At 36.6% G+C, this 9,519-nt stretch overlaps 1 pseudogene; it reads left to right on the forward strand.

Annotated features, from left to right (window-relative positions):
* Positions 1-6: 6 nt before the first annotated feature.
* Positions 7-6,120, forward strand: LOC115964721 (annotated as a pseudogene).
* Positions 6,121-9,519: the final 3,399 nt, after the last annotated feature.

The raw sequence follows: 9,519 nt of genomic DNA on the forward strand, positions 1-9,519 counted from the left end.
TCGGCCATGAGGCTTGCTAATGATTTTAAGGGTGTTTTATCTCCACATAGCAACCAGCAAGGTAGCCGTGCCTCTCATTGGTCTCTCCCCCCGCCGGGATTCCATAAAGTGAACGTGGATGGTGCCACCTGCCCAGATGGCTCAAGCTCCTATATTGGAGTCATTATTCGTGACTCAACCGGGCATGTTACAGTGGCTTTGAGCAAACCTCTGCCAGCCCATTATTCCCCTGAAATTGTTGAAGCCCTCGCTTTGGAAAATGGTGTTATCCTGGCGCATGAAATGAATATTTCTTGGGTAATTTTTGAATTGGACTCCATTGCGACGGTGCAATCTGTGGTTGCAATGGAATCCGGTGGTCTGCTTGGCCATATTATAGTGGAATCCGTAGCTCTCTGCTCCATTTTTGTAGCTGGAGTCTTCATCACCTGAATCGGGATCACAACAGAGTAGCCCACGAGCTCGCCCAACTGGCCAAATCGGTTAGTTTTGCTCAAATCTGGAAAGGAACTTCTCCCCTGTTGCCACATTCTATTCTTTTCCCAAACCCCACATAGGATATGTATTTTTGAGCCTTTGCTGCTCTCCTCTGTTGTAATGCCTTTTAGTGCTTTTTTATTTGATTGAATGAAGTTTCTCATTTCTATTCAAAAAAAAAAAAAAAAAAAAAAAAAAAAAGAAGGTGATAGGGTGGAAACGGGTTTTATTCACTATGGTCCGCCTTGAATAGGATTTTCTTAAAAAATAACTATAAATCCGGAACAATATTATTAGTTAGGCAACATTTCAAACTATTTTCGTTTATAACAATTCGAGTATAACAGACTTGATTTTGACATTTGAAAATGCACTTGGAAATGGAGTGTGAGAAACTCGAGTTTGAAAATCAAGTGTCTCACACTCGATTTTTAAGTGCATTTTCAAATGGCAAAATCGAGTCCGTTAGACTCGAATTGCTAGAAACGAAAATAGTTTGAAACGTTGTCTACTAATAAAATAGTTTGAGGGATTTGGTTATTTTTTTAAAAAATTCACCTCGAATATGTATATATATGATTTCATTTAATACACATTTAAATTTTTTATATAGTATATAATTAAATTATTTTTATACATATCCCATTTATATTATTTTTAAGCCACTCTTCATTTCTGGCTTTAAGATCTAACTCCCCCACTTATAATTTCAGCCTCTGCCTACATCTCTGTTCATACCCAGCCGTAATATCACCGGAAATTACAGCCGGTAAGTTGATTGGTGTTGAAAAATGTGGTTATTTTTGTTGCGGTGTTGAGTGAATTTGTTGCTGGTGTATAAGATTGGGGTAAAAACCTTTTGTTACATATGCCTTGAACTTGTTTGTGAAAATGTCTGTGAAGTAGTTTAGCCAAATACTTATAATATGCTTGCTAACACAAAGTCTTGTTTATGTATACGAGGTTTTAGGCAAGTGTAACACAAACACAAAGTAAGTTTCATAATTTGATAAAGCTCATTACCACTGTATATGAATATGATGCTTTAGAGGCTTGGCCAGGATAGCTTACTGAAGCAAGCTTTATAGGTTGCCAAATGAGCTGCCTTTACTCTTGTATCAATTGTGCCACACCCTATTCTATGAACAAGCCTTGTATCAGCATCTTTAAGCAATCATTCTGCAAAAAATAAGAGAGAGCGCGAGAGAAAGAAATGGAGCAGGCAGCAAAAGTTATAACCTTCGTTTTCCCAATTAGTCTGTCAATCTTGAGCCTTTAAGTATTTGGCTTGGCTCAACTTTGTTTGTAATCACACACACAAAGAGATAATACTAACCTGGGCTTGTTGGCAATTTTTGAACAAATAGGAGCAGATAGTTCTCATTTAAATAACTAGGCAGAACATGGGGTTATGTTTAAGACTTTTGAGACCAAAACTTTGGTTTTGATTCAACAATAAACCAAGAAATACCTTCTTCAGCAGACTCCGTTGACATTTCTAGTTTGATAAGAATTATATAATAGAAACCATTTGTAGAGGAATTGGTTGCAGAAGACCATTAAAATGGGCTAAATGAGTTAATATGATTGTAATCACAAATGAATTAACCTTAGTTTTTATTGTCAATTTTTTAACTCAGACTCAACCATAGCTGTTTCTAGAACCTTTGCAAGCAATATCATTTGAGGTTTTCTCACTCTTTCTACCTAGTGGGTGGGTTTGGGGTGGCACTGGGATGGGGTGGAGATAAGAGCTAGTTGTGCATGTAAATAACTTTGGGGCTCCTCAATGTCAGTCACTAACAAAACTAACATTAGGTTTAATTGAGATGTCGGCTCTTCTAATAATTTTTAAAATTGACAGGAATGCCTCCAAAACTGAAAATGTCACCTCTTCACTCACACTTGTCTGTGTCTCTCTCCCTAATGCCCTCACACAGACCTCATCATTTTCTCTCTCTATATTTCATCTTATTCATGAAGCCAAACCTTACCTCCTACCTTCAAACCAATATTCCCCGTTTCTTCTAGGACCAATCATAGCTTTCTGTTCCCGGTAACCCCCTCATCAAGTGGCCCTCACTGCCCCACCACCCACTCTGCCCTCCATCACAACCAATCAACAATCCAAACCCTAACCAAAACCTTGACCCCAACGTTTCACAAAATGACTTCTCCACCATTTCTAACCTCCTTACAGATCCCAATATCTCTCCTGGTCCAGCCCTTGAGGCTGCCTTGGACCAGACCAGAGTTGAACCGGACCCAACTTTGTTGCAGGCATTGTTTGACCGTTTTGATTCGTCTCCCAAGTTACTGCTCTTTGTTTGGGCTGAGAAGCATCCTGGGTTTCAATCTCCTGCAACGCTCTTCAACTCAATGATCAATGTACTTGCAAAATCCAGTCACTGGTTCTTGAATCTTGATTGAGTTGCTTTGGTTTCAGGGGACACATTTGCTATCATCATCAGTGTATATATATCTCCTTTACTGCAAAATTTAAAAGATTGAACTTGCTATTTATTTGGTTTGGTTGACTTATTTGAATTGGTCATTTACTTTGAGCTAAGCATTGAATTTACATTTTTTAGAATCAACCCATTTGTATTGTATCTGATCAATTGTGGATATGTAAATATTCATGTTCTTTAACCTATTTTTGATATGATGGTATGTATGCATGATCGATTTATGATTTGATGGTATGTATCCTTGTATAGGTATGCCTCAATCTAAGAAGCATGGACACTCCAAACCCGGCGTGTTCCTCTCGAACACTCCGAGGACGCTGATGCTCTTCCATGCGTGTCCTTAGTGTGTTGGGATGATTAATTTATAAAAATTCCTTTGATTTTTAGAAATGTTTTTAAATATTTTGATAGTTGTTATTTTTTTTAAACTTAAAATAAATGTAAAAATTATGTTTATAAATAATAAATTAAATGTAGTTTATATATTAACTAATTAATTAATTGTTTTATCCCCACCATGTCATGTCCTAATTTTTTCAAGAATTGCAGTATTGCTGTGTCCATGTCTATGCCTTTTGGGTCTCAATCCGCTATTTGCGCATATGTATTCACAAGTAATATAAATGAGGATACCAAAATCTGCATTAAATTTGATTTGAAATTTTTGGAATTTTTGTGTTATTGAAGTGGGGATATTGTCATATTGATTCTGCATTTAAGTAAGGCTTTTGGTTGTTATATTTGATATATGGAACTGAAGTTATAGATCTTAGATTTGTGATCCCAATGTTATGGTACACTTTTGTAGGTATGACCCAACCTGCAATACGGGCATTTGAATTTGCATGTAATTTAGACCCAATTTGTAAATCAGGTTAAAAAATGAGCTTGTTTGAATTTTGTTGGATTCCCTTTGTAAGGAAGGACCATGTAAAGGGTAGCTTCAGAATATTTAGATCAGAAAAGGAAGTTGGACCCAAGTTGGGTTTCATCAATAAGGGTTTATAATATATTGCAGAAGGCTGGGATGGAATTCTCATCTATTGGGCATTTGGCTAGGGACACATTAGCTCATGTTAGCTCCTTGAGCAGTTTTTCTTTACCTCATGTGGTAAGGCAATGTAATGCAGTTGCGCATGCTTTGGCCAGAAGAGCAAGGTTATCTTTTCATTTTTTTGCTTGGATGGAGTCTGTTCTGTCTGTCATTAACGCTTTTGTATGTGCTGATTTTTCAAGTCGTTGATTACTAAAACAAGTAGACAATCTTTTCCCTAAAAAAAAAAAAAAAAAAAAAACAGACAGAGAGGCTTTGGGAGGCGTGAAAATGGATGATGTGAAACCAAGTGTTGTGACATATGGTATACTTGTGGAAGGGTACTGTTGGATGCGTTGTGCTGAAAGGGCAATTGAAGTGGTGCATGAGATGAGGAAGAGAAGGAATTGAGCCAAATGCAATTGTGTATAATCCAATAATTGATGCATTGGGGGAATCCCAAAGGTTTAAGGAGGCAATGCGGATGTTGGAGCGGTTTTTAGTTCTAGAATTAGGCCCCACTATCTCAACATACAATTCTTTGGTTGCAAGGCAGGAGATCTTGCAGTAGCTAGTAAGATCCTTAAGATGATGATAGGTAGGGGCTTTGTTCCGACTCGTACAACCTATAACTATTTCTTTAGGTACTACTCTAAACATGTGATGATTGAGGAAGGGATGACCTTTATACCAAGATGATTGAATCTGGGTACACACTAGATTGACTTACTTACCATCTTTTGATGGGAAAAAATTGGCTTTTGCCCCTTTCAAAAAAACAATTTAGCATTTTGTCATCTTTCTCAAATTAATTAGGAAAATGCCCCTCTTTTGAAACTCGATTTTCTCAAAATCGAGTTAAGCTCTATAGTGACATTTTTAAGAATTCTATAGTGACGTTTTAAGGACCTATAGTGGCGTTTTGTAATCCGATTTCCATGAAGTCGAATTATAGGTAAAAAAAAGAAAAAAAATTGCATGTAACTCAACTTCATGGAGATCGGATTACGAAATGTCACTATAGGTTCCTTAAAACCCCATTATAGGGCTCCAGAATTTGTTTTTTTTTTTTTGTTTTTTTTTTTTTTTTATAACTCGATTTTGAGAAAATTGAGTTTCAAAAGAGGGGCATTTCCCTAATTAGTTTGGGAAAGGGGACAAAATGCTAGATTTTATTTTTGAAAGGGGCATTTGCCCATTTTCTCCTCTTTTGATGAAAATGTTGTGGGAGGAGGAGAGACTTGACTTGGTAGTTCAGGTTAGCAAGAAATGAGAGCTAGGGGATGTGGTATGGACTTAGCTACAAGTACTATGTTGGTTCATTTGCTTTGCAAAATGCATAGATTGAAGAGGCTTTTGCAGAATTTGAGGACATGATTTGGAGGGGCATAATTCCTCAGTATCTTACATTTAAGAGAATGAATGATGCATTAAAGAAAGAAGGAATGATTGAAATGGCACATATACAACGGGGCATGATGTCTTCTGTCCCTCATTCAATGAAGTTGCCGAATACATATAGCAGAGATAGAGATGCAAGGACAACATCTATAATGCGAAAAGCCAAAGGAATGTCTGATTTGTTAAAAACTGGACAAAATGGGTTTTTGCCCTTTTCGGGCAAATTAATTAGCTTTATATCCCCTTTCCCAAATTAAGTAAGGAAATGCCTCTCTTTTAAAACTCGATTTATGATAAATCGAGTTAGAAAAAAAAAAATTTTCTGAAGTCCTATAGTGGCGTTTTAATGAGCCTATAGTGACGTTTTTTAACTCGATTTCAATGAAATCGAGTTATAGGAAATTTTTTTACCTATAACTTGATTTCATTGAAGTCAAGTTAAAAAACGTCACTATAGGTCTTAAAAAACGTCACTATAGGCTTCTTAAAACTCCACTATAGGGCGTAACTCAATTTATCATAAATCGAGTTTTAAAAGATGGGCATTTCCCTACTTAGTTTGGGAAATGGGGTATAAAGCTAATTAATTTGCCCAAAAAGGGCAAAAGCCCATTTTGTCCGTTAAAAGCTTGTAAAGATCCTAGGGAATTTGTTAAGTGTCATAATTCATCTGAAAATGCTGTATCAATTGTAAACCGGTTGGTATAGGGTATTAAGAAAAAGGCCGAAGAGACATGAATTTACAAGACTACAACTACTTAAAAGTAAAAGCTAGTATGAGTAAACTCGTTAATTGCTTATGCAATGAGTTGAGTTTAGATAGCTAATTTTCATTTATATTAGATGGTAGAAATCAACCAATCACATTCAAACTTTCATTTACCATAATTTGACATTAATCTTATAGATATATTGTAGTAAAATTTATAGTAACTCAAGCATTTTACCTTTTTTTTTTTTGGGGTAAACCATGAATTGTGCATAAAACTAAGAATTCACAAGTCTATTACAATGCATATTAGCTTTATCAAAAGCCAAAATACTTTTCACCTCAGGCGGCGGGTTACAGAAGACAACAAAAGATAATTAGGAGCTAGCTCTTAATTTCGCCAACGCATCCGCACATTAGTTGGCTTCGCGGTAGGTGTGAATTACCCGCTTATTTGGGATCTCCTTCAAGAGGTTCCTGCAGTTAGTTAGGAGAGGTTCCATCAATAAATTAGCAGAGTCATTATTCATGAGGGTTACAACACTTAAAGCATCAAGTTCTATAATAAGATTATTTAGTCCAAGCTCCCTAGCCAAAATCAACCCATCCCTTAGAGCCCACAACTTGGCAATGAAGCTGTTGGTATGGCTGAGTCCTGTCCTCTTCCACTACATATCACTAATTATCACTCTCACAGAATTGTACCATTTATTATTCTATTTTATCTACTCATTATATTATTTTATTGTTTTAGTGAAAACACCACGCTAGCGATCAACATGTGATCCGCATGAATTTCGAACTAAACTACTTTGAAGGACCCATGTCTAATCCTCAATGTATCAAAACAAAAGCACATGTATGATTATCACCCAAAAAAGAATCAAAACCCCATTTTCGTTTCACCTAATAAGAATGCAAGAGAAGAATATAAATCTTTTGTACTATTTTTTGTGTTCCATTTTATACTTTATAAAAAAAGTAAAAAAAATATATGATAAGTTTTGATTGGTAGAACATAAAGTGGAATATAATAAGTGGTATAAAAAATTTGTATTATCAAGGAAGATAAAAAAAACATAACTAGAAGAAAAATTAATGGGTCATGCAACTCTGATGCCAACTGTGTGACGCTTTCCACATATCTAACATGTCTCCTAGTCGACCTCCCACCAAAAACTTTCAAAATGAGTCATCCAATCCCATGGACAACTATGCAGTGACAAAGGTAGGAGTCCAAATCTTTTGTCTCATCTATTGTGCTCCACTCCATACTCTACCAATAAAACTTGGACAGCTGGCCTCTCCCATTAAGTGAGATAACCCTTGATGTTTAACCTTAACGTTAACGTTGACATTTAACTTTAATGTTAACATTGACGTTAACTTGAACTCTTGATTTTTGTCTCTTGCACATCTTTTGTTTTTTATTTTGTTTCTTCCCTCTGTTGTCTCATCGTATTCCTTACTATCTCCCAAAGTTTTATTGTCCACTGCTATAGAGATTCCTTTTGTGCTATAGCTCCATATTTGTTTTCAACTTTTGAGAGGCTCCTGTTGAAACAAGCAACCTTCAATGCCTTTTAAGTATTGCTCAGGGTCCGTTTGGTTGTGTTGTTTAAACAATAGTTTTCATTGTTTAAATAATACAACATGTATTTCCACAAAACTTTTTCACCCACACATATTTCCACAACACTTAAACAACGTGAAAGCTCGAATTTGTGTGAAAACACAAGAGCTTGCTTAGACCCCTAATAAAAAGTTACGGCTTGGTTGTTTTTACTCTAACTTAAACTAAGTGCAAAATAAGAGTAAATGCGAGCGAACGAATGATAAAACAACTCTAAGCCATATTCAACAAATATCAACAATAAAATGAAAGCTAAAAGAGTAGGGAAGAAGGATGCAAACACAAGATAACACCAAGAGGTGTTATCGAAGAGGAAACCGAAGAACTCGAACGAAAAACCTCTCCGTTGCGCTCCAAGCAGTAAATCGATCCACTAGAGAATAAGTTGGAGTACATGAATAACAAAAGACCCTCCAAGCCTAGTCTACCCTATGTACTTAAGCCCTCTAAATTTCTGCTACCAATTGACTTGATGAAACCTTGTCTTCTCTAGCTTTCCAGATCATGCAATTCAGCCTGATTGCATCTGCCAAACGATTGGCTTCTTCCAATGCTTCCCAGCAGCACCAAAACCTCACTTTACACTCAAATTGAGAGTGGTAAGTGTTTGGGCTATCAACCTCTCAAGGATATGGATATGGAGAGGTAGGAGTAGAGGAAAATCACAAAGGATTGTGGGTATGACAATCTCTAACTCTCAAGGGTAATATCTAAGGTTTTCTCTCTGAAAAGAACTCCTTACAATATGTGGGGAATGAGGGTATATATAGTGTGGGTGGAGACATGGTGGAGCAAATATGCCAAAATAGCAAAACAGAATGTTTCGCGGGTATTTCGCAGGAAGTTGTAAAGTTGTTATTTACAATTACTTTGTGTTGGCTTTAATTCTGTGTCAAATTTGATTGTAATTATGTTCAATCATGTTTACCTTGTATTTTATGTGGGATTTTATTTGTAGGTTGTGTGTGAGAGAGAGTGTAAAAACTCAAGCTCTCATTGAAGACCAAGTGGATTTCGTGAGAAGATTCATGAGAAGCTATCCCGCGAAGTAAGCCACGTGCAAAGCACATGATTGGAATGCAAAGAGTCATGACAGCTGGTTCTTGCAAGTAATTCGCGGGTAAGGTCTTCCCGTAAAATACCCGCAAAACATTTCGTTTTGCTATTTTGGCATATTTGCTCCACCATGTCTTCACTCACACTATATATATCCTCATTACTCACATATTGTAAGGAGTGCTTTTCAGAGAGAAAACCCTAGATATTACCCTTGAGAGTTAAAGATTGTCATACCCATAATCATCTATACAATCCTTTGTGGTTTTCCTCTACTCCTACCTCTCCATATCCATATCGTTGAGAGGTTGATAGCCCAAACACTTACCACATCCAATTTCAGTGTAAAGTGAGGTTTTGGTGCTATTAGGAGGCATTGGAAGAAGCCAATCGTTTGGTGGATGCAATCAGGCTGAATTGCGTGATCCGGAAAGCTAGAGAAGACAAGGCTTCGTTAAGTCAGTTGGTAGCAGGAGCTTGGAGGGCTGAAGTACATAGGGTAGACTAGGTTTGGAGTGTCTTTTGTTATTAGTGTATTCCAACTTATTCTCTAGTGGATCGATTTATCGCTTGGAGGGTAGCGGAGAGGTTTTTCGTTAAGTTCTTCGGTTTCCTTTTCGATAACACGTCTCAGTGTTATCTTGTATTTGCATCCTTCTTCCTTACTCTTTTAGCTTTCATTTTATTGTTGATATTTGTTGAATATGGTTTAGAGTAGTTTTATTATTTGTTCGCTCGC

This window comes from Quercus lobata, chromosome 10 (genome assembly GCF_001633185.2).
Source record: "Quercus lobata isolate SW786 chromosome 10, ValleyOak3.0 Primary Assembly, whole genome shotgun sequence".
In the NCBI taxonomy this organism is placed as follows: Eukaryota; Viridiplantae; Streptophyta; class Magnoliopsida; order Fagales; family Fagaceae; genus Quercus; species Quercus lobata.